This window comes from Petaurus breviceps, unplaced genomic scaffold (assembly GCF_028583685.1).
Source record: "Petaurus breviceps papuanus isolate PSGF00001 unplaced genomic scaffold, PetGlider_PUasm1.0 175, whole genome shotgun sequence".
Lineage (NCBI taxonomy): Eukaryota > Metazoa > Chordata > Mammalia > Diprotodontia > Petauridae > Petaurus > Petaurus breviceps.
Window position 1 is genome coordinate 15,544,610 of NW_027185764.1, and position 24,017 is coordinate 15,568,626.

Sequence of the window (24,017 nt, forward strand, 5' to 3'; positions counted from 1 at the left end):
CTGCTTGGCCAGGAATACCCCTCCAGCCCCCGCTTTTCTGCTCCTGGCCATATGTTGTCTTCCCCTATTAGAATGTAAGCTCCTTTGAAGGGAGGAACTGTCTTTTTATTTTGTATCCACAGAGCTTAGCCCAATGCCTGACATAGTAAACACCTAATAAATGCCCCATCCATCCATCCGTCCATCCGCCCATCCATCCATCCATCCATCCATCCATCCATCCATCCATCTCTGCCTTCAAGGACCTAATATTCTATTGGCTCTTCTACTTACTAGTTATGTGACTCTCAGTAAGTCATTTTATCTTTCTGAGCCTCAGTATCCTCAGTGATAAAACAAGGATGATGATATTTGCATGACATTCACAGAACTACTGGGAGGAAAGTGTTCTGTACCCAAATTGTTACAGCTACAATGGGCAGAGTGGTCAAGCCCTTCTCTCCACATTCATCCTGCTTTGCCTCTCTTAAAATTTCCTCTTGTCTTACTTAAATGACTTGGGTTCCCAGTATCCTCTTGGAGTAGAATCATACAATGCCAGCCCTGGAAGGGGTCTTTGAGATCCTCTTGCCCACTCCTCTCATTCTTCAGATGAGGAAGATTAGGCCCAGAGAAATGAAGTGACTTGCCCAACACCCTACAGCTACTTTGGTGGCAGAGTCAAGGACCAGGACTCAGGCCTCCTTTGATTCCCAGCTTGGGGTTCTTCCAACTACATCTTCATGCTCTCTGAGAGAGTAAACTGGTACTCTAGAAAGAATCTGACAAATTAATTTCCTCTGAGGCATAACTGACTGCTCAAACATAACATAATGACTGTCTCAAGCGGCTTTCAAACCTCAAATTGGTATTGTCCAGCCCAGCGGGCAGGGTGGAGACTTTGTTTTTGCTAAGTAAAGTCCAACTCTTCATGAATCCATTTGGGATTTTCTAGAATGGTTTGCCATTTCCTTCTCCAGATCACTTTACAGGTGAGGAAACTGAGGCAAAGAGGGTGAAGTGACTTGCCCAGGGTCACACGGCTAAGATGTGTTTGAGGCCAGCTATAAACTCAGGAGGATGTCTTCCTGACTTCAGGCCCAATACTTTATCCACTGCACCACCTTACTGTACTTATTTCACCGAGGAGGGCACTGACACCAAAAAGGGCACACTTATTGGAGGAGGAGGTGAGGCAGGGAGGGTAATGGAACATACAGCCTCAATCCAAAGGAATTAATTTCTAATGGTGAGAAGTTTTGGTCTCATAGCACAATTAGTCATATGAGGCAAAAACATTTGTTTAGGGTGGAGGCTTTGTTGCAGGAAGCTTACTCTTTTCCAAGGGCAGGAAAGAGTCTACCTACATGTAAAATGAACCCTGTCCTGAGCAAGCAAAACCCTGGGCAAACCACAGCCTGAAATGATCCCAGGGAGGGAAAAACAGAAAATAGAGGCCTGGGGGGAGAGGAGCAGATGGGGGAAGGCAAAGGGAGCAGCAGAGGTGGCTGAAGGTTCGAGGCTGGGAGGGGTTAAGCACTTCCAATAATCAGCAGCTTATAGGGGCTATTCTTAGAGAAACTCCACTCCCAATCTTAGGCCCTGCCCCAGGCTAGACGATTAAAAGATACATTATCTCTAAGGATTTGTGATACCAAGAGTCCAATTACTGCAGCAGGGCTGAGGCTAGGGCTGGGTTAGGCTGAGGGAATTGGAAGCTGACTGCAGAGTCAGGACCAGGGATGGATTAATGTTCCTTCCCCACTCTATAAGGGAATAAAAGCAGGAAGCAAAGAGAGGGAGAGTGGGGTTCTCTTTTCCAAGAGTCAGCACTGTACAGTGGGAATAACAAAGACTAAGAGAATCTGGAGACCTGGGATCACGCCCTGGCCCTGCCACCAACCTGTCGTTGGCAAGTCACTCCCCTTTCTGGATTTCCAGTTTTCTCATCTATAAAATTGGAATAACGTCTGCTTCAAAAAGTTATTGTGAGAAATGTAATGAGCTCATATATGTAAGGGACAGTTATGTAGTGCCAGGCTGGAGTCAGGAAAGACCTGAGTTCAAATCTGACCACAGACACTTACTAGCTGTGTGACCTTGGGCAAGTCACTTAACCACTTTACTCCATTTCCTCATCTGTAAAATGAGCTGGAGAAGGAAATGGCAAAACAGTCCAGTATGTTTGCCAAGTAAACCCAAATTGGGGTGTTAAAGAGTTGGACACAACTAATTAACTAAACAACAACTTAACAGAAACAACTTCACGTACATGAAAGGGATATGAAAAATAAAAAACACTCTACAAGCGTGAGGTTTTCGTATTTTTTCATTGAAAACTTTCAACTGCCTCCAGTTGAACAAGAGTCCTAGTCCAACACTCTTCAGTGGGATGAGGCCATTGTAACACTAGCTGTGTGACCATGGGCACTTCACCTTAACATGGCTGACCCTCAGTTTCCTCATCTGGAAAAGTGGGTAAATTACATGCGTACTAGGCACCCCATGGAGGTGTGAGGAAAGCGCTTTATAAAAAAGCTCTATCAATGGGAATTCTTATTATCAGTGTTACTATTTTTAAACATTTTTATTTATTTTTATGTCACCTTCATTTCCCAATATATAACCCTTCTTTTATAACACAGAATAAAAAAGAAAGAGAAAAAAAGCACATCTGTAAAACTAGTCAACATAATAACCAAGTCCAAATGGGCATGTATGTACTGCAGCTCCGTGCCCTCAGTCCCGTGCCCTTAGAAGGAAAAAAAAGGAGGGAAGTGCATTCTCCTATGTCCTCTTGAGGGCCAAGTATGGTCATTATGATTGTGAATTATGACCATGTTAATAATAATAATGATGGTGATAAAATCGGAAGCCACGGCCTAGATAATTCCTACTAGGTTGGGGTGGGGGGGGGGAGACACTGCTTTTGAGGTAACTGGCTTTCTGTTATTAATGTAATAACAACAATAACAAATTTCTATAGAATTTTAAGTTTTCTCACAACCACTGTTAGGTAGGTAAGGTTATGAAAACTGATCTCAAGGAGTCCATAGGATCATTAGAGAAAAACTGGCTGAGGGGATGTTATCTTCTACAAGGTATGAGACCTTCCAGGAGCCTTAAGACTCTCCACACTCTGGTCTTTCCATCTGACCATCTTCTATCCAAACTGAGTTATGAGATGACTGCTGAGCCCATCTTGCCTTTACCTACCACTGCATTCATGCAAGCTCTCCTCCCAGGCCTAGGACAGACTCCCTCTACATCTCCACTGATAATAACTTCCCTGTTTTCAAAGCTCAGCTCAGGGACCACCGCCTACCTCTTACTTCTTGCACTGTTTTAATCTTTTGTCTGGATCTCTTCTTCGTCTCAGTAAACATTTTACTTTGATAGACATAGATAGGTAGATATGCATATATATGGATGGATATAATAGGTAGAATACAACATACAAAAATAATGTGTATATATATTTTTGTATACATATATACATTATACACATACATCCCCCCCAATATCTCTCTCTCTGTATATAGTAGGGGTATGGGTGTGTGTGTGAGAAAAGAGAAAGACAGAGAGAGAGAGGAGAAGAGAATGAGAATGTTATATCCCACCTATTAGAAGGACAGTTAGGTGGTACAGTGAATAAGAATGCTGGGCCTGGGGTCAGGAAGACTCATCTTCCGGAGTTTAAATCTGGCCTCAGGCACTGACTAGCTGGGTGACCTTGGGTAAATCACTTAACCCAGTTTGCCTCAGTTTTCTCATCTGTCAAATGAGCTGAAGAAGGAAATGGCAAACCACTCCAGTATCTCTGCCTAGAAGACCCCTAATGGGGTCATTAAGAGTTGGACACAATTGAAATGACTCAACAATGTCAATAAAAACCTATGAGAAACCCGTACATTTCTTGAGGGTAGGACTTTCCTAGTCTTTCCTAGCCCAGGGGCCTGACATGTTGAGGGTAAATAAATGTTCACTAAATAAATGAATGGGTGACTCTTGATTTCTCTTTCTCATCACCTGGCCACCATGGGGAGAAATTTCTGCCCTGTTGCTGACTCCCTCCTTAGTACCACCCTTTCTGCAAGGAGCCCAGCCTTGCTCTACCTCACTCACACCTGGACTCACTGCCCAGATTGCCCCCTGCTCCTCCTCACACTTCTCCTCCTCTTTGCCTAGGCATTCTTCGCCCTCTCTTTTCCACTTTCTAGCTCACCTGTAATTTCCCCCATTGGAATGTAGTAAGTACCTTTACGTCAGGGATTCTCTTGTTTGCTGGTCTTTGTATGCCTAGTGCTTAGTTCTTAGTAAGTATTTAATGAATACTCACTCCTGTCATCTCTTCTGCTATGTGTCTATATGACTTCCTGTCCATCCATCTGTCTACATATCTGTCTGTCTATTCAGCCATCCCTCCCTGAATGTGTATGCTATTCTTAGTGAGCAGGGAAAGATCATGATTGCTAGGTTGCTGGAGAGAAAAAATGGTCTTGTGCTCACAGAAATGGGTTTCCTGGGAGTTTTGCCATTCAAAAAGATGCCTTCTAAAGCTTAACTGCCCACCATCTGCCCTTTTGATTGGGGCATGGGATGGGCATGATAATTGCTGAGGACCACAGATGCCTAAGCACACTTGGGAAGAGAGGTGGCCAGGGAAGGGGGAAGAGAGCAGGGAAAAGCTACATTTTCCCAGAGGCAGTGCGAGGAAGGGAAGACAGCTTGGCCCATTTGGCACAGGGAAGCTCTAACTTTGGCCCCTAGGGAGTGTGTGTTCAAGAGAAGCTAAGGAGAATCCAGGGCTGAAAACAGCATTGTTCCCTCACACAGGTCAGGCCATGAAACGTGTCTGAGGAAGCCCTTTAGTCTGGCTGGTCCAGAGCCAAAGAAGAGACGAATACACATGCTCCTGATTTTGTGATTCAATGGAAAAAAACATCAGACCTGGAGTCAGGAGACAGGTTTGAGCCCTGATACTTGAATCAGTGGACCCTTCTGAGCTTCAGTTTCTTCACCTGTCAAGTAGGGATTTTAAATGCTTACACCAACCATCTCCTTTGTGTGCTATGGTATTCAGTTCAGTCATTTTTCAGTTGTGTCTGATTCTTCATGACCCCTTTTGGGATTTTCTTGGTAGAGATACTAAAGTGGTTTTCCCTTTCCTTCTCCAGCTCATTTTACAGATGAGGAAACTGAGGCAAAGAGGGTTAAGTGACTTGCCCAGGGTCACATAGCTAGTAGATGTTTGAGGCTGGATTTGAATTCAGGTCTTCCTGACTCCAGGTCCAGCCCTCTACTTTGTCACCTGAAGTACAATTGTAAGTCATTCTTATTATTTGTACCAGACTTCTCTGGTTCAGTGGCAGATGGGCCTACCTCAGATCCTGGTCAGAGACGTAGCAGTAAAGGACACTGGATTCCAATGACTTGGGTTCGAATTCTGACACTAACCCTTACTAAACTGCCTGTGAAAAAGTGATGTTAGGAGAGGCTGAGGTGCATTGGGAAGAAGAGTGAATTTAGAGTCACAAGACCTCAACTCAAATTCCTACTTACTTACCTGTGTGACCTTGGGAAAGTCACTTGACTCTCTGGGACTTAGTTTCCTCATTTGTAAAATGAAAGAGTTGGTCTAAATGGCCTGTATAATCTCTTCCAGCTCTAGACCTATGACCCTATGGCTAAATGAGCCCTAAGTTGATTCCAGCTCAAAATGTATCACTCTAAGTACTAGGCTGAGAAAAGTGCTAGGGGCTGCTCTCTGGGCATGGGAGCTAGCCTGTGCCTGAGGCCAGTGACACCTGGGTTTCTTTGTGTTCTGGGAAATGGAAAAGCAGAAGCCACTCTGCTGGACAGGGCAAAAACTCTCTTATGCCATTTGTTCTTATTCCCAGGGCTTGGCTGTCTCCATTTCAGACCCTTTAATCTATAAGCTTCAGGAAAGCAGAAGACTGATTTTTTCTTCTATAAATTGTTTTTGCAATGTATTCGGAGCTGTGTTTTTAAAATACAGAAAAGGAACTTCAAAAGCCACGTGGTATTGTGGATAGAGTGCTGGGTCTGGAGTCAGGAAGACTCATCTTCCTAATTTCAAATCCGGCCTCAGACACTAGCAGTGTGATCCTGGGCAAGTCACTGAATCCTCTTTGCCTCAGTTTCCTTATCTGTAAAATGAACTGGAGAAGGAAATGGCAAACCACTCCAGTATCTTTGTCAAGAAAACCCCAAATGGGGTCACAAAGAGTGGAACACAACGAAAATGACTAAACAACAAAAATCTGAATTAAAGAGTTCTCACTGCTTTTTCTCCCTTTTATATCCCACCCCTGTTTAATTTCAGTTATTCTTAAAAAACTGACCACCTTCTAGAATTCAGTCTTTACTGAGCAAAACAAAAAATGGGTGTGGGGGGAGAACAGGACCTTTACGCTTGGTCTCAAAAATATGTCCTATGATCTTTTTTTTTTGGAGGGGGAGGGGGGAAGGTAAGGCATTTGGGGTTAAGTGACTTGCCCAAAGTCACACAGCTAGTAAGTGTTAAGTGTCTGAAGCTGGATTTGAACTCAGGTCCTCCTGATTCCAGGATCAGTGCTCTAGTAACTGCAACACCTAGCTACACCCCCTATGATATTTTAAAAAAAATTTTTTTTCCTTATAAGGAAGCAAAGAAAAGATGGACAGTTCTCAGCATGAAACGTATTATTTACCATACAGGTTTTCTTAAAATGAAAATTTATTGTTACATATTTTAAATCCTCCCATGTTCTGCTATGCACATGACATGCTTTTTTTTTTCTTATTTTGTATATAAGGTCCAATATTTAAGTTTATAACATGTTTTTGTTTCTTTTCTCTATTCTCTATTGGTGTTCTGGTGTTTGACTCTAAAATTAAATATAAAAAATTATAAGAATCCACTTAGAATATTCACTAAGAAGCCACATTAAAACACATTAAAAGTGTTCAACAATTGTTTGAAAACTATAAGTTTAAGATAAGATTTTGTAGCCAATACCACCCTGGGTGAAACTTTCTAATTTTGGATTAGAAAAAAAAAGTGAATTTGTATGCTCATTATTCTCTATAGTATTAATAATAATAGCCATAATAATATAGTCACATAACAGAAGTAAAGACCGATTACTGTATGACAAAATGCGTCTGATGAGAATGCACATATTTCCTGGGAAAAAAAATAAGAATTTTTTTTCTTTCCAAATGAAGATTTGCTTTCTCTGTTTCTTCCCCAGACCCCACGGAGGAAGCAAAAAACCCCAAAATCTCCTGTTACAAACATGTATAGTCAAGCAAAACAAATTCCCACATTGGCCATATATGTATTAAAAAAATACATCTCAATTTGCACTTAGAGGCGATCACCTATCGGGAGCTTGGTTCTCTGTTTCCTCGTGAGCCCTCTGGAATCCTGCATGGATAGACTCCTATTATTCTACACACTACCTGGCAGTGGGCATCATGGACCATTATCAAGGCCTGAGGTTGGTGTGGGCTAGAGTCTAATGGGGATAGAAATAAGGGAAAGAGACTGAGAGGTATGATTGGAGCCAGAAATCATGCGTCCCCAGGGGCAGCTAGGTGGCACAGTGAATAGAGCACCAGCCCTGGAGTCAGGAGGACCTGAGTTCAAATCTGGCATCAGATAAAAGTAGCCATGTGACCTTGGACAAGTCTCTTAATCCCAATTGCCCTACCTTCCCCCCTCCAAAGGCAAAAAGAAAAGAAAAGAAAAGAAATCATGAGTCCCATAGCTAGGAGAAATTAAGCACCTAGTAAAACTAGGAGACAGTAAAACTAAGGATGGGAAGCAGAAACAGCCTGGGGCTGTTAGAACCCAAGTGAGGAAGGATGCTGCTACAGCCTTTTCTTTAGGTGGACAGCATTAGGGCTGCCAAAGCAGTAACAAAGATGAAATATGACTCAAGTTGGGAGATTCTAAAATATTTAGACATAGGAAACTCCCCCGCTTCTGCTGCCACCCATCCCCTCCTAACAGGATCTTTGGCTGGCTCTAACTGCTACTTTTTCATACCCTCCTGAGGGATCACTATTGATCTCCCTCCTTCCTGACTGCCCACTGAACTTCACTGGCTGAATTAGAAATTCCCCTGCTTCACTGCCCTTGCTGGCATAAGCAGTATCATGTAGCATAACTGACGGATTCCTGATTGAATACAGGAGACAGCTAAGTGGACTTGGGCTTTAGAAGTCTTGAGTTTGAATCCTGCCTCAGACACTAGCTGTGTGCCCCTAGGCAAGTTACTAAATCTCTCATCTATAAAATGGTAATAATAATAATGGCACCCCCTCCCGGGGTTACTGTGAGAATCACATGGGATAACATAGGTAGAGTGCTTTACAAATGACAGAGCTCTAAACAAGTGCTAGCTATCACCATCATCATCATCATCATCATCATACCCTGCTACCATAAAAGATTGTAAGCCATTTGAAGACAGGAAAAACATTTTAGACTTCTCCATACACCTTCCAAGCAGTGCTAGGTTTTTGTTATTGTTTAGTCATGTCTGACTCTCTGCGACCCCTTTTCTTGGCAAAGATACTGGAGTGGTTTGCCATTTCCTTCTCCAGCTCATTGTGCTGATGAAGAAAATGAAGCAAATAGGGTTAAGTGACTTGCCCAGGGTCACACAGCTAGTGTCTGAAGTCAGTTTTGAACTCAGGTCTTCCTGACGCCTGACCTTGACCCACCTAGCAGCCCAGTGCTAATAAATAATTATCTAACAAATAATTATGGCAAAGCAATAGATTGGAATGAAACAAAATAGATTGGAATATTGGAGGGGACTTTAAAAATCATAGGATTATAGATTTAGAGCTGGACCTCAGAGGCCCAGCCCCCTCATTTGACAGATGAGAATGAGAAAGGCTAAATGACTTACCCAGGGTTACATGGCTAATGAATGTCTATGGCAGGATTTGAATTCTTATCTTCTTGACTTCTAGCCTAGCACTCTATTCACTCTGCCATTAACCTGCTCATCTTACAAAGGGTGAAATTAAGGGACAGAGAGAAGAAATAACTTTATATTTTACTGTGTATCTACCTACCTACCTGTGACATAATTAATATTACTCTCCAGTCCATACTTAAATATTGTTTTCCTTTCCACAAGACCTCATTTTCAGGGTGCATTCTATATTCAGGAAGAGGCCTACTTTTGGAGCATTATGGTAGGGTTGGGGCTAGAACCCAGGTGGATCCATCTGTGAACTGAATGACCAACATGTTTCATTCATAGTCCCAGGAGGCATTGCCAATGGAAGCACACATCTCCCATTAATTATAGGGTAACATACAAAGCTTATATTTATCTATGGGTTAGAACAGATTATAGTGGAATAGATTAGTTTAGATTTGAATAGAACAGAACGGTCCCTTCCATAATTTTTATCCCCTGGCCATGCATGTGCTGTCAACCTGGTCCAGAGCCAAGAAACCAGAACTAGGCTGCCTCCTTTGCCTGTCATAAGAGGAAGTGGGTAAGGTTTGATGGTGAAGACATAAGAGTTAGGGAAGTCCTGCATATGTGTGTATGCATATACACACATACATAAATATACACATGTGTGTGTCTGACTAGTGAGTTGTGCATAGGTATTCTTGTTTCCTAGTCTTGTTTCCTCTTTACCACTTTGATCCTTCACCTCTAGGAGCTCAGAGGAGAAACCCTTTTGGTATCTAGAAGCCTGGTTCCAGGAAGGGCTTTCTCCCCATCTCTTCCCCTCCCTGGGTTCATTTTGAGCTGTGGCCACACTGGCCATGGCCCCCAGAATGACCCTGTGCCTGACATGTGGAAGGGGTGTTTGGAGGAATGGAAATTTTAAAACCAGAAGATGCTGCTTCTCAAAATTGGGAAGTAGTTGCTTGGACCTTTGGGGATGGGATCTAAGGAACTGGCCTTCGTGACCTGTTTCTAGGGGCGGGGTAAGTCCAAGGCTGGAGATGGGGGTAACTGAACTGGGGATGCTGGTCTCTCCTGGTCTCTTCCACCCATCTTCCTTTGTCCTCTCACCAAGCTTATTAGGACTGCTGAAATGACTGACTTTCACCTGCTGCTGAACTGGTTGCCGTAGATACCCAGTTGACACTGGAGAGACCCAGCAGTAACGATGCAACAGCCCTTATGGACAATGGAAGGCTAATTAGGCATGTACTGTCAGCCTGTAGCTGCTACTGCTATAGGTGGAGAGGGGCCTTACTGACTGAGTGAGCTCACCCAGTGTCCTGGTCTCCAATGTTTGCACCTAGGTACTAGGCTTGGGCCAATGGAGCTATCTCCTTGAGTTTCCTCTGTCTCTTGTTATGTCCTTCTGTACCATTTCATGTATCTGTGTGTCTCTCTGTCTCTGTCTCTTTTTCTCTGTCTCCCTCCTTCTGGGCAACTCAGCATCTTTCCTTGGACTGTTTGCTCTGCAGATTTCCATTGAGACTATTCAGGGAGATGCCAGACAGAGTTGGTGCCAGCTCCCTTGCCCTGTCCCATACCCTTTTCCCTTGGCCCATGTACCATTTTACCCACCCTTAAGGCTGCTGCCACTGCCCCCTTATACTCAGACTTGGCCAGCCACAGTTGACTTGAAGCAAAACTGCTTCATACTGTAGATTCTCACAGGGTTTGGGGTTTCATGGCAGACCTGAAATAGTGGGGCTACCCCAGATCTGGCCCAGTCTTCCTGAGGACCTTGGTCCAGATGGGCCCTAAGGAGTGGTCTGGGCTTTCCCCCAAATGCATACGTGGCATAAAATATGTGAGGAGCTGGGCAGAGAAGGAAAGGAGGATCAGGCAAGAGTCTCCTATTGGGATGGGTAGTCACAGACAGAGGGACATGAGAGTCAAATATAAGGAGTGGGTGGGGAATTGTGGCCACTGAATAATAGCAGAAAGGATTGAGCCAGAATAGAATTCTGAGGTCCTAAGCCCACTTGGGGAAAAGGTATAATGTATTGTGCTTCAATGAAAGAGCTCTAGATGTACTTCTTTGCAGAGGTGGGGGACTATAGGTGAGGAATGTGGCATACATCAGTCAATATGTTGATTATTTTTGCTGAAATGCTTTCCCCTGCATGTTCCCTTTTATTTTTCATTACAAGAAGTAACTTGCTGGGGTAAGGGAGAGCTGGACTGAGAGTAACACAAGAACAGAAAACCAATATATAAATAAACACTAAAACATTTTTAGTAGTCTTTAAAGGAGGCTTCTGTTCTCGGCTCAACCATTAAAGCACTATGTAACCTTGGGCAAGTCACTTCTCTCTGGGGCTAATTTCCTCCTTTGTCACATAAAGAGGTCGGAGCAGGATCTCTAAGATTTATTTTTGGTTCTAACAGAAAAGGCGAGTGGGTGAGAAGCAGAAGGGGCTGGCTGGAGAATTTCCAACTAGGAGGTTAATCAAGTACTAAGTAGACTTTGGGAAAAAAACCCGACAATAAGGCAGTCCATGCGGAGCAAATTGCTCCCCTCCAGGGTCTCTTTGAGTGTGTGTGACCCAGATGGCATCACTACAGCGCTTGGAGAGCTTTGGCCCCTCTCTGGGCTGGGAGGGGGAAAGAGGAGCCTGAGGCTGGCCAGGAATGGGGTGGGCAGGTTCTCGAGGGCCTCCAAGGGACCAGACCATGCCAAGGAGTAAGGGGGGCATGAATGCTCTCAGGGCTTCTCCAGTTCTAAAGTGAAAAAGTGCAAATGGCTCAGGGTATGAGCATTCCTAAGTGCTCACCCAGGTATCATTTCTGAGGGGCCATGAAGACTGACTCAATTCTGGGCCCCCCGAAATGCAGCTTCTCCCCAGGGTGAGCTTGGCTCCATGGCAAATCCCCTTCCCAGGTCTCACTTTCTGGCAAATCCCCAGGGAGAGTGAACTGCTGAAGGAATTGTACTTGAATCAGAGGTAAGATATATGGGCTCTGGTCTCAGCTTTGCCAACACTGGGATATTGGGTAAATCACCCCTCTTTCTGGGTTTCAGTATTTTTTTTAATCTGCAGAAGTGGGAAAAGGGTTTATACCTGCCCCCAGATCATGGTGTCATTGGCAGAATCAAATGACATAAGGTATGGGAAGGACCTTTGAAAAATATGTATGTGAAAATGTGTTTTGTGTGACTATACATGTAGAATCTATGTCAAATTGCTTGTCATCTCAATGGGAGTTGGGGGAGGGAGAGAATTTGGAACTCAAAAAAAATTTTTTAATGTTAATATTGTTTTTACGTGTAATTGAAGAAAAAATAAAATATTAAATTTATAATTAAAAACAAAGAAAAATATGTATAAAATTCTATATAGAGATAAGCTTCCATAAGGACCTTTGGGGCAGCTAGGTGGACCAGTGGATAGGGCACTGGGTCTGAGCCCAGGATGACCTGAGTTCAAATATGACCTCAAACGCAAGCTGTGTGACTCTGGGCAAGTCACTTAACCCTGTCTGCCTCAGTTTCCTCATCTATAAAATGAGCTGGAGAAGGAAATGGCAAACCATTTCAGTATCTTTGCCAAGAAAACCCCAAATGGGGTGACGAACAGTCAGACATGACTGAAAACAACTCAACAATAACAACAACGAAAAGACCCTTTGACCTCAGTCTCCTCCTCAGTAAACCATAGTTAAAGTCCAGATGATCTCCAAGGGCCTGTCCAGCTCTCAGTCCTAAGAATCTATCACCAAGAGCACATGTAAAAACCAAATTTCAAATTCATTCTATGATATCATGATCTCTACACCACCCAGTCCCAGCCTAGGCCACAGTGAGACCAAAGAACTTTTCATGAGAGGCTGGTTTTCTCCTTTTGAGGGCACAGGGCAATGAACGAAGAGAGAAAACTCCTATTTAACCTCGCCCACTGGGTCAATGATGGCTCCTCCTTCCTGGGCTCTCTTAGATTTTGGATAAGTCAGTTGTATCCTCACTGGTCCCAGAAGATCACCATGTCGTGAAGTCCAGTATGGACAAGGAAACAGCACTGGACAAGATTCAGCAGGTCTGGGCTCTGATCCTTGCTCTCTCATTAATTTGCTGTTTGACCCCCAAGTAAGTTATTTCAATTTTTTGAGGCTCAGTTTACCCATTTGTAAAAATAAGTGTAACATAATTCCTACCCTACCTTCTTCACAGGATTGTGATGAGAAACATACTTTGTAAATCATAGAACAGGAGGGGTGAGGATTTGTTGCTATTGTAATAGAAGACATACCATGCTGACGGCCCCTGGCTGCTCAGAACTCTGACTCAGTCTCTAAAAGACTATGGTGGTGGTAGTAGTGGTAGAGGAGTGAGATCCACAGCAAAGTGGAGGGATGCTAGGCCCAAGAGAAAAAAACTCCTTCTGGAACCTCCTGGACCACTGCAGTGGCCTAGTTCCAATTTATCTCCCAAGAGAGAGGCTGGGTTTCTCATCTTGGAGAAGCCCTGCTTGGGAGGCAGGACCTCCTGTCCTCTAAAGAGTGTTGGGAAAAGTCCAGAGGAGAGACCTGGCAGGTGGACTCGAGCCCAGACCTCATGAGGCTCAGGTTTTCAAAGTGACCTGGCTGTATATAGCACTCTCCTTGGTGTGAGAGAGAACCGGCCAGGTAAAGAAGCCCATTAGCAAGTCAGTTGTGTTGGAGACAACGGGTGCCAACTGTGGGGGAGGCCGCTGGCACAGGACAGACTGGGTTCCCCATTTTGCTGTAGGGGCATGTGCCTAGACAACCAGAATTTCCCTCTCTCGGTCCATCTGGACACAGGGCAGGTATCTCTTATTTTCATTCAACTCAAAATACAGAATCTTGACTTTACATATTTAACAAGGAACCTACGATCATCATTTTAGGGAGAGAAGGAGCCTTAAGAGATCATATGGTACTGATGGATCAATTAATAGGACCCGAAAGTCAAGAGAAGGGAATTGACTAGCCCAAGGTCAGCTAGGAAGTAACAAAACTGAACCCAGATGTTCAGCCTCCAAATCTATTGGTCTATAATACTGTGAAGCATTATTTAGTCAATTCAATTGTGACTGACTCTTCACGACGCCTTTTGGGGTTTTCTTGGCACAGTTACCAGAGTTGTTTGCCATTTCCTTCTCCAGCTCATTTGAAAGATGAGGAAACTGAGGCGAATGGGGTTAAGTGACTTGCCCAGGGTCACACAACTAGTAAGTGTCTGAGGCCAAATTTGAACTCAGGAAGATGAGTCTTCCTGACTCTAGGCCTCATACTCTGGCCACTGAGCCACCTCGCTGCCCACTGTGAAGTACAGTCTTTAACTTAAGGGATATTTGGAGTAAAGGACATCATCTGTTAGGCAGTGGCAGCTATCAGCAGGGGCTGATGTAACAAGCCAGCTGTGGCAGACACTGTAAACAATGCTAAGTTGTAACAATAATAACATAAGCTCCCAGAGGGCAAGGGCTGTTTTGTTTTTGTCTCTGCATCCCTAGTGTCTAGCACAGTACCTGAGTGCTTAATATTTTATTTATTCGTTTGGTTTTTATTTATTTTTAACATTCCTTTAAAAAAATGAGCTCTAAAAATGCTTGTTGGTCGATGGATTGATTTATATAACGCTTTATGGTATACTAAGTGATCCACATATGTGAATGTATTGGAATCTGGGGAGGTGGAGATGTTATTATCCCCATTTTACAGATGATAAAAACAGAGGCTCAAGAAAAGTAGAGGTTCAGTGAGTTGTCCAAGGCAACAAAGCGATTAAGTGTCAAGGACAGAATCTGAACACAGGATTTCTGAGTCCAAGATTCAAGTCGCATTCTATGCTATCAGTGCTGTAGCCCTTTCTCTTCCAAATACGAGGAAGAAACTCTCACAGCTAAATGCCAGGAGAGCCCTAGGTAGGGAAGTCTGTATGGTATACAAAAGTAGTTCTCAAGCTTTTTGATCTCTGGACCCTTTACCCTCTTAAAAATGATCAAGGACGACCCACCAAGAGCTTTTGTCTACTTGGGTTGTACTGATCAATGTTTACTGTATTAGAAATTAAAACATCTTAGTATTATTATGAAAATAGTTTTGACTCAAGGACCCCCTAAAAGGGTCCCATGGACCATTCTTTGAACATTGTTGGTCTGGGGAGACTGAAGAACAAATGACCACTTCCCACCTGAAGCATTCCCTCATGATTTGTGGCAGCTCTTGGTAGTAACTTTCAGATATGACATGAATAAGGCCTGTACATCAGCTGACAGAAAACCAGGTAACATACAATGGACCCTAAGACCAAGGGAGGGGTTGGCTGGGCCACCAATCCATAGCAAATAGAGTGGGAGGCTGAGGGGAAGAAATACCCTCCCCACACCAAGGCATTCTGAGAGACAGAAAAGTAGGTGGATGGGTGGGAAGATGGATGGATGGATGGATGGACGGACGGACAGATGGACGGATGGACGGACGGACGGATGGATGAATAGAGGGAGGAATGGACAGATGGATGGGTGGATAGATGGGTGGGTAGATGAGTGGACGGACAGATGGATGGGTGAGGGAGGGGAGGGATGGATGGATCTACATAACCCAGAGGCAATATAGCCAAGAAGAGAGGTAAAAGTCAGGGATGGGGGGCAATGAACTACAACCGCTGATTCCTTTCTATCTGGGGACCTTTCTTTGCCATATCTACACAGCTGCAAAATGTACAGCTCCCACCAGGTGCAACACTGCTGGTATGGGAGTATCTGGCAGGCCATTAGGATGACACCTTTAAATTCTTTCTTCCCCACAGTTCTTAACTTAGTCATTTGGGAGATAATTTTCTAACAGAACCCACTAGAACCCACGATTCATTTTACATAGCCTTGCTTTAAATTGAGATCTGGAACATGCAGGTTCCTTAAAGAAATGAAAGGGAGGAAGGAAACGAGAATTTATTAAGCACCTACTATATGCCAGGCACTGCACCAAACACTTTAAAAATATTATCTCATGTGATCTTCACATCAACCATGTGTGAGGTATGTGTGGCTATTATCCCCATTGTACAGTTGAGGAAACTGAGGCAAACAAAGATTATGTGACTTGCCCAGGTCACCCAACTAATAACCGTCTAAGGTCAGATTTGAACTTGGGTCCTCTTGACTCCAGTCTCGGTGGAGTCACTATACCACCTAGCTGCCTAGAAGAAGGAGTCACTTTTCATCCAGATTTATTTCTTTTTCCATGACTCAGATCCATTTTGATTCCTGACTTCCTGGTGGAAAGAAATGATCAAGGGCTTAGACAGCAGATTCTTTCTCTCCAAAGTCTTTTCAAGATCCCCCGATGCGTCTCCAGTCATGATATCTCAATGGAACCTTCATGCCCTCCCTCTGCCTTTGCCCATTCCTACCTGTTCTCAGGGAATCGCCTTTGGAATGACCTAACTTGGGTCATGGGCTTGAACCCTGTCTGATCATTTTCTCCGCAAATAGTAGGGTTCTTATCTGTTACTTGCCCCCAAACAAGGACCCTACCCTTTCAGCTCAAGTCAAGGTGTCTATCCTGGTTCCCACATCTGCTAGTGGACTGACCACTTCTTCAAAAGGTAGCTTCCCCTCTTCCTTGCTGAGAAAGCATAAAATAAATCATCCCTTACCTGGAAGCCGGGGGCAGCCTGATGATTCGGAGCATCTGAGATGAACGGTCTGGTGTATATTTCTCCTCTGACGTCATGAAGAGAGTCTACTCATCTCTCACTGCTGACAGACACAGTGGTTCCAGGATTTGTGGGGAAGGATCAGGCACAGAGACCAATACTCAATCTGCAGAGAAAGAGAAAGGGAGTTCTGTAAGGGAGACAGAAGAAAACAATGCCAATAACAGCTCAGTGATCCAAGAGAGACCCTGGTTATCAAAACAGGCCATCCTTTGGACTCACGGAGAGATCAGTCACAAAAGGATGAGAAAGAAAACAGGACATAGCTCCCAAGCAGATCAACCATCTGTTGGAATTAATCAATTGAAAAGCCAATCTATCAGTGGGGCAGGGTGGAGTCAGAGAAAGACCCCGCAGACAAGAAAAACAGAACCATCCCAGAGGAGACATGGTAACGGGAACCTGGAGATAGAGCCTTACTGAATTTTTCCTTCCTGCAAACTCCTACAGTATCATTCATTTCCTATTTACTTTATCTTGTCTGGCACATTCATTCTTTCTTAAAGGGTCTAACAAACTAGGCTGTAGACTCCTTATTGTTGTTGTTCAGTCATTTCAGTCATGTCCAACTCTTCATGACCCCATTTGGGGTTTTCTTGGCAGAAATACTGGGGTGGTTTGCCATTTCCTTCTCTAGCTCATTTTATAGATGAGAAAACTGAGGCAAACAGGGTTCAGTGACTGACCCAGGGTCACACAGCTGGTAAGTGTCTGCAGCCAGATTTGAACTCAGAAAAATGACTCTGACTCCAGACCTGACACTACTCACTGTGCCACCTAGCTACCCAGGCTCCTTGGGAACAAGGCTTTTTATACATTATATCCTATATCTTCCATAGCATATAGCACACAAGGGCAATGTGTTGTAGAAAGAACACAGACTAAGATTTGGACCCAGACTCTACTACTTACTGGAGGCCTATGGGCAAGTTACTTAACCTCTCTGGGCCTCAGTTTCCTCAACTGTAAATTTGGGATGATAAGACTTGTGCTCCTTACCTCAGAGGTGTTCTGAGGCAGGTGCTTCATAAACCATAAAATACTAGGTAAATATTAACTATCATAATAACGACAGTAAGGGTTTGTTAATGTATTGATAGATGTCAATTAGAAAGGCGTATATACTCAATACTGTAGGCCAAGGGGAGATCAGGAATGGGGGATGGATCTTGCTACCTGGCAAGTCAATGACAGATAAGAATGGGGGGAGTACATGGAGAAAAATGCCCTTCCTACTCCTTCCCCCAAAGAATTTCCTTATTTTCTAGCTTTCCAGAGATGGAAACTGCCTGGGAGTTTCCAGAGATGGGAAATACACATACAGGAGGTTGACCCTTGCTCAGGAAGAATGAATGAATGAAAAAGCATCCATTAAGTGCTTACTAGATGCAAAGGACCATACACAACCTTGGACATACAAATAGAAAAGCCAAACAGTCCCTCCTTGCTTCAAAGAGCTCATTCTAATAAGGAGAGATAGTATATATAGGTGAGACAGGAGGAAAGGCAAGATAACCCCCTCCCCTCCCCAGATGTCACTATGCCTCAGAAGGTAAGTGAAACAAGCCTTTGTGAGTACAAGGAACAAACTTGAATTTAAAGGAAAAACATCTTTCTAGGACTAGTATAGATCCCAAAGATAGGCTAGAAAGCCTGAAGCCTCTATTCCCTTAGGAACAATAGGCCTGCCTAGGGAGAGCTTGTATCCAGCAGGGAGGAAGAACAGGAAAGGCGATGGGGTGTGGTAAGTCTCTTCCCCAGAATGATTGATGGGATGCCAGGCCGGAGGCTGAGATATACGTGCACGGGGGAACAGCAGCACACTGGGAACCATGTAGTCAGGCAGAAGAGATGGGACCGATACACGACGTGGGGACAGGAGTCAGACGGAGGGGCAGGCACAGAGGAGACACTCATGATTCTTCTTTCCAATCTGCACTCGGGTGAGGGATGTGTTTGGTGCTCAATAACACATCACGGTTTTTAAGTGAACAATTGCACCCTTTGACTCATAGGTGGGTCAGGAGCACATTCGGGGAAGGCAGACATCACGGCTAATGATGGACTGACCCCTCAGCAGGATCCAGGAAAATCTTTTCCATCTCCCAGTGACTTATCACTGGGAAAAACAAACACAGATACAACCTACAGCTGTTAGAGGCCCTACATGCACAGACACACACACGGTCACATGGCAAGAGGCTGCAAACAGGAATATACATAGAAGTAGTCATACAGAGATACCATTACATTAGATGGGATGCATGCCTCATTACTCAATGTTCTGAGCTTACATGGACTAGGTTCCCCCATAACATATCCTTTTCACTTGTTTTTCCCTACCCAGAATTTTCTATGGGGAACTCAAAATACAGTTTGTGTCTAATTCTCCACAGATGTGAGTAAAGGGGTCCCTAGGCAAGCACTCAAAGTAACAGGGCATATCTCATATGGGACAGCAATTATTTAACTGCACTTTCTATTTGTACGTCCAAGGTTGTGTATGGTCCTTTGCATCTAGTAAGCACTTAATGGATGCTTTTTCATTCATCCATTCTTCCTGAGCAAGGGTCAACCTCCTGTATGTGTATTTCCCATCTCTGGAAACTCCCAGGCAGTTTCCATCTCTGGAAAGCTAGAAAATAAGGAAATTTAACAAAGCAACATAAAGTACTCATAGAACCACAGGTACAATTAATAGTATCATCATCCTCTTTCTAATATTGCCATTATTATGAGAGCCACCTTTACCCCAGTGATGTATAAAAGACTCTAACTCTAGAGTCCTACCCCAAAGACTTGGAACTCTCCCCTAATGGAAATAAGCTTGGGGGTTGCTAAAGGGCCCATTGAACTGGTATCATTCAAATAATGAATAGTATCAGGTGAGTGTAAAGACCACTTTTTCTTTTATAGTGTATCTTAAGCACTTCTAGATTTTTTAATCCAGAAACTCTTTGGTATCCCTCCAGAAAGCTGGGGTTCAAGAACTCTTACCCCTCAAACTCAGTTCCCCTCTCCCCATGGTTGCAAGCTCTTAGACTGAAAGGTTATATAACATTGTCTCTCCAAACCTGAGACCAGAAGGTCTCCCATCTCTCTCTCTCTCTCTCTGGAAAATGATGTTACGTCCTCTCCTGGGGTCATATTGTTGACAGACCCCACTGCTGAAACTTGCCACCATTTCTCAAGCCAAGTGGGCAAGAACTTACACAACTAAGATCATAGATCTAAAATAGGAAGAGAGCTCAGAAGCCAGTTAGTCCAATTCTCTCATTTTATAAATGAGGAAACTGAGGTGGAAGGAAGTAAAGCAACCTGACCAAGGTCATACAGGTGATAAGTGCCTCCTACAAAAGAACTTCCACCCAAAGTCTACCATAGGAGAGTCTATGCACATACAAGGGCTTCTCCCCTCACTATACCCCACCCTGCAGCCCTGGTTGACTCTTAGGTAGGAAAGAAATAAACAATTATTAAGAAACTACTATGTGGGGGCAGCTAGGTGGTACAGTGAATAGAGCACCAGCCCTGGAGTCAGGAGAACCTGGGTTCAGATCCAGCCTCAGACATTTGACACAAAAACTAGCTGTGTGACCTTGGCCAAGTCATTTAACCCCAACTGTCCTGCCTTACCCCCTCCAAAAAGCAAAAAAAAAAAAGAAAGAAAGAAACTACTGTGTGCCCAGTACTGGGCTAAATATTTTACAAATTTTAATTTTGTAATTGATTTACAAATCACTTAATCCTTTCTTTCCCCCTTCTTCTCTTTCTCTCTCTTTTTCCCTCCCTACTACCCCCCACCAACTAGATGGATGAAGGCCTATGAGACCCCCAGTACAAAGGAATGACTGATTCACAACACCCAGAACCAAATAAATCTTCTTCAAACACTAAGACTTTATCATTCATCCTCAATGAGATCTGAACAGGCCAAAATTACCCAGAAGATGTCCTTCATCCTCCCAATGAGGTGCCCCTTATCACGCTCACATGCTTTACAGAAGAACATCAAAGTCCCACAAAAGGGTTCACCTCCCTACAGATTCATCAAGTTGATCAGGAAACGATGATAGCTGCCCACAGAGACATGTAAACACAGACACAAAGACACAGATACATGCGTGTCACAAAGAGGCAAACACAGAAATCCACATACTGGTCACATGGAGACAGATGCCCCTTTAAAGAACAAGATAGCATTCTCTAAGCGGCGACACATGCTTTTCAAATTACAGTGTATTTCTTCCTTTTAGACCCTCCCTCTCAAATCTTTGAGATTAATTTAAATAACTCTCTGTCTCAGCAGTTAGAAAACTGTCACAAAGAGTGACAGAACACACCTTGAGCTCTGCCTGGTCGAGGCAAAGGCTGGGAAAGTGATTCCAAGTGGAAGGCTGAAGCCCTCTCATTCCTGCCTTTGTTAAGCACTGACAGACAGTGGAGAGGAGTAGAGAGAATATCTGACTTGGAAACAGGAAGGCCTGGGTTCAAATCCCACCTCGAATACTGTCTTCTCCTGGGTAAATGTCTTAATTGTGCCATGCCTCAGTTTCCTCATCTGTAAAGTAAAGGGGTTGGATTGGAGGAGCTCTAAGGTTCCTTTCTGCTCCACATCTATGACCCATTCACTCAACAAGTCTGTGCTGACTGATGGTACCTGCCCTCTGGTGGCTTGCCCTCTGACCAGGGAGGTGAGGCTTGAACACAAAGTACAACCAATCATAATAAGGGACAGAATAAAAAGCACCAGAGAGATTCTGAGATGATAATGTCCCAGAGGGCTGGAGTAGGTATAATGGGGATGTAAATTTATGTAGTTGCTATCTTTCTAAGTTTGTATTGTGTAAGATCTTCCCTGCCCCTAGGCTTAAGTGCACCTGGAGCCTGTGGTGGGAGGTTTGTTTTTCAGGAGATACTTTGTGATTGGGCAGTGGGTCAAGAGGGTTGTTACATTCTCTGAGCCAGGAGAAGGCTTGATGGGAGGCTTTGCTTTGGGGCTCACTTTGAGAAGTGTTGTGTGATTTGACCAGATGAGACTCTGGGCAGCCATTGAGAGCCCCCCACCTTTGAAAAACCCAGATGTTGATGCTGCCCTCTCTGGTAACTGTGATTTGGTATGGATGTAATGGTTGGACAGTTGGAGGCCTGTCTGCTTGAAATGTTTCTGGCTGTATACTCTGAAGTTCGGGGCGCTAACCTTTTCCCCCTGAATTAGGTAAATGATATATGTTTGATTGATTAAAGTAAACTTGTTAACCCATTTTGAGTTTCTTTCTAGATCTAAGCAGATCTAAGAACCTATGTTGGCAGACACCCTGGGGATGCTGGAGTGCTTGTTGTTATAATAGGCAAAGAGGCCTTCAAGATGTCTGACACTACATCTGCTATTAAAGCAAGGTTATTTGTGAGCCTTTACCACTGAACAGCATGGTCTAGCAGAGTGATGGACTTTGAATTGTTAAGACCTGGGTTTAAATCCTGCCCAAAGCATTTACTAGCAGTCTGACCCTCAGCAAGTTACTCTTAACCTCTCTGGGCCTCAGTTTCCTCATCTGTCAGTGAGGTGGTTGGACTAGATGACATCTAGGGCCTCTTCTCATTCTAAATCTGGTCCTGTGAATGCTGACATGGTCTGTCTCTGCTGCCTGCTAAATGCCAAGAGGCCCCCTCCAGGGAGTGGATCAAAAACAACTCAGTTATAACAACAGCCTCTTATGTTTGTACAGATATTTAGAGTTTTAAAAAAGCATTTTTACATAGCAAAAGCAGCATTGGATTTAGAATCACAGAATTTAAGAGGTGAACAAGACCTCAGAAACCATTAAGTCCAACCCAAACACCAAAAGAGTTAAATCCCAGCTCTATCCTTAGTATCTGTGTGACCTTGGGTAGGCTGCTTACTTTCTGTGGGCCTCAGTGTCCTCATTTTTTTTTTTTTTGCTTTTTGGAGGGGGGAAGGCAGGGCAATTGGGGTTTAAGTGACTTGCCAAGGTCACATGGCTAGTAAGTGTTAAATGTCTGAGGCCAGATTTGAACTCAGGCCCTCCTGACTCCAGAGCTGGTGCTCTATTCACTGCACCACCTAACCACCCCTAAGTGTCCTCCCTTTTAAAACAAGGGTGTTAGAAAACAATTCAACTCAACTGCTGTGAAATTATAATGATCAGGATAGGAGAAGGTATCTCCTCTATTTCTTTGCAGAGGTGATGAGTTATGGGTGTCGAATACTACTTATAACATCATGTAATTACAGACACAATGTATGTGTGATGACCAACTTTGATAGACTGGACTTTTCCCAGCAATGCAGTGATATAAGTCAATCCCAAAAGACTCATGATGGAGAGAAATATGTGCATCCAGAGAAAGAACTAGAAAGAACTGAGTTTATATCCAGGTGGAAGCAAAATACCTGATCTTTTTCCTTCTCTTGTTTGGTTTTTATGTCCTCTTTACCATTTTTCATTCCATCTGATACAATAAACCTGACTAATGTATAATGTGAAAGTATTTACAGATCCTATACTTGACTATATGCTGCCATGGGGGAGAGGGGAGGGAGGGGGACAAAATGTGAAACTCAAGGAATTGTGGAATTGAATCCTGTAAACTAAAAGGAAACAAACAAATTAATTTTAAAAAAAAGAAAATTCTTCTTTTCCTTAAAAAAAAAAAAGAAATGAGGAGCAGACAGACTTCATAATAACCTGGAGAGACTTATATAAATTGATGCTGGGTTAGGAGAGCAGAACCAGGAGAACTTTGTACATAATTACAGACACATGATATCTGTGATGACTAACTGTGATAGACTGGGTTCCTGTCAGCAATGCAAGGTTATAAGACACCACCAAAGGACTCATGATGGAAAAGGCTATCCACATCCAGAGAAAGAATTAGAGGCTGAATGTAGACCGAAGCAAGCTACTTGCCCTCTCTTTCTTTTTGTTTTGTTTCTCCTTCCTCATTATTCATTCCATTGGTTATAATCCTTCTTTACAACTTGAATAATCTTTAATGTGAAGGTATATGTAGAACCTATATCAGATTGCATATCACCATGGGGAGGGGAGGGGGCGAAAATTTAGAACTCAAAAACTTGTGGAACTGAATGTTGTAAACTAACAGTAAATAAAGTTTTAAAAAATGCTTGTTAAGTGATCGATTTCTTCTCCTATTCTTGGTTTTACGATAGAGAATGGTCTTACCTTGGCTTCCCCTTATCATGACTCTTTCTCAAGGGCTGAGCCTGTCAGGGCTCCCCCAAGGGCCCAGAGGATACTAGATGAGAATGAATTACCTCCCTCCCCTTTTGATGCTACATGTGATAAGGAGGCTTGTCATGACAGGTTGCAAAAGCAGAG

The 24,017-nt window shown here is 43.6% G+C and overlaps 1 protein-coding gene across 2 annotated transcripts in view; it reads right to left on the reverse strand.

Moving 5' to 3' along the window:
- The window catches only part of ELFN1 (extracellular leucine rich repeat and fibronectin type III domain containing 1), a 197,429-nt gene that overhangs the window by 67,763 nt on the left and 105,649 nt on the right, over nt 1–24,017 (reverse strand). For both annotated transcript variants that reach the window (XM_069084816.1, XM_069084815.1), the window contains exon 3: nt 16,591–16,756. The gene's annotated coding sequence lies outside the window, so the exon portion shown is untranslated. The remainder of the gene's footprint in view (nt 1–16,590; nt 16,757–24,017) is intronic.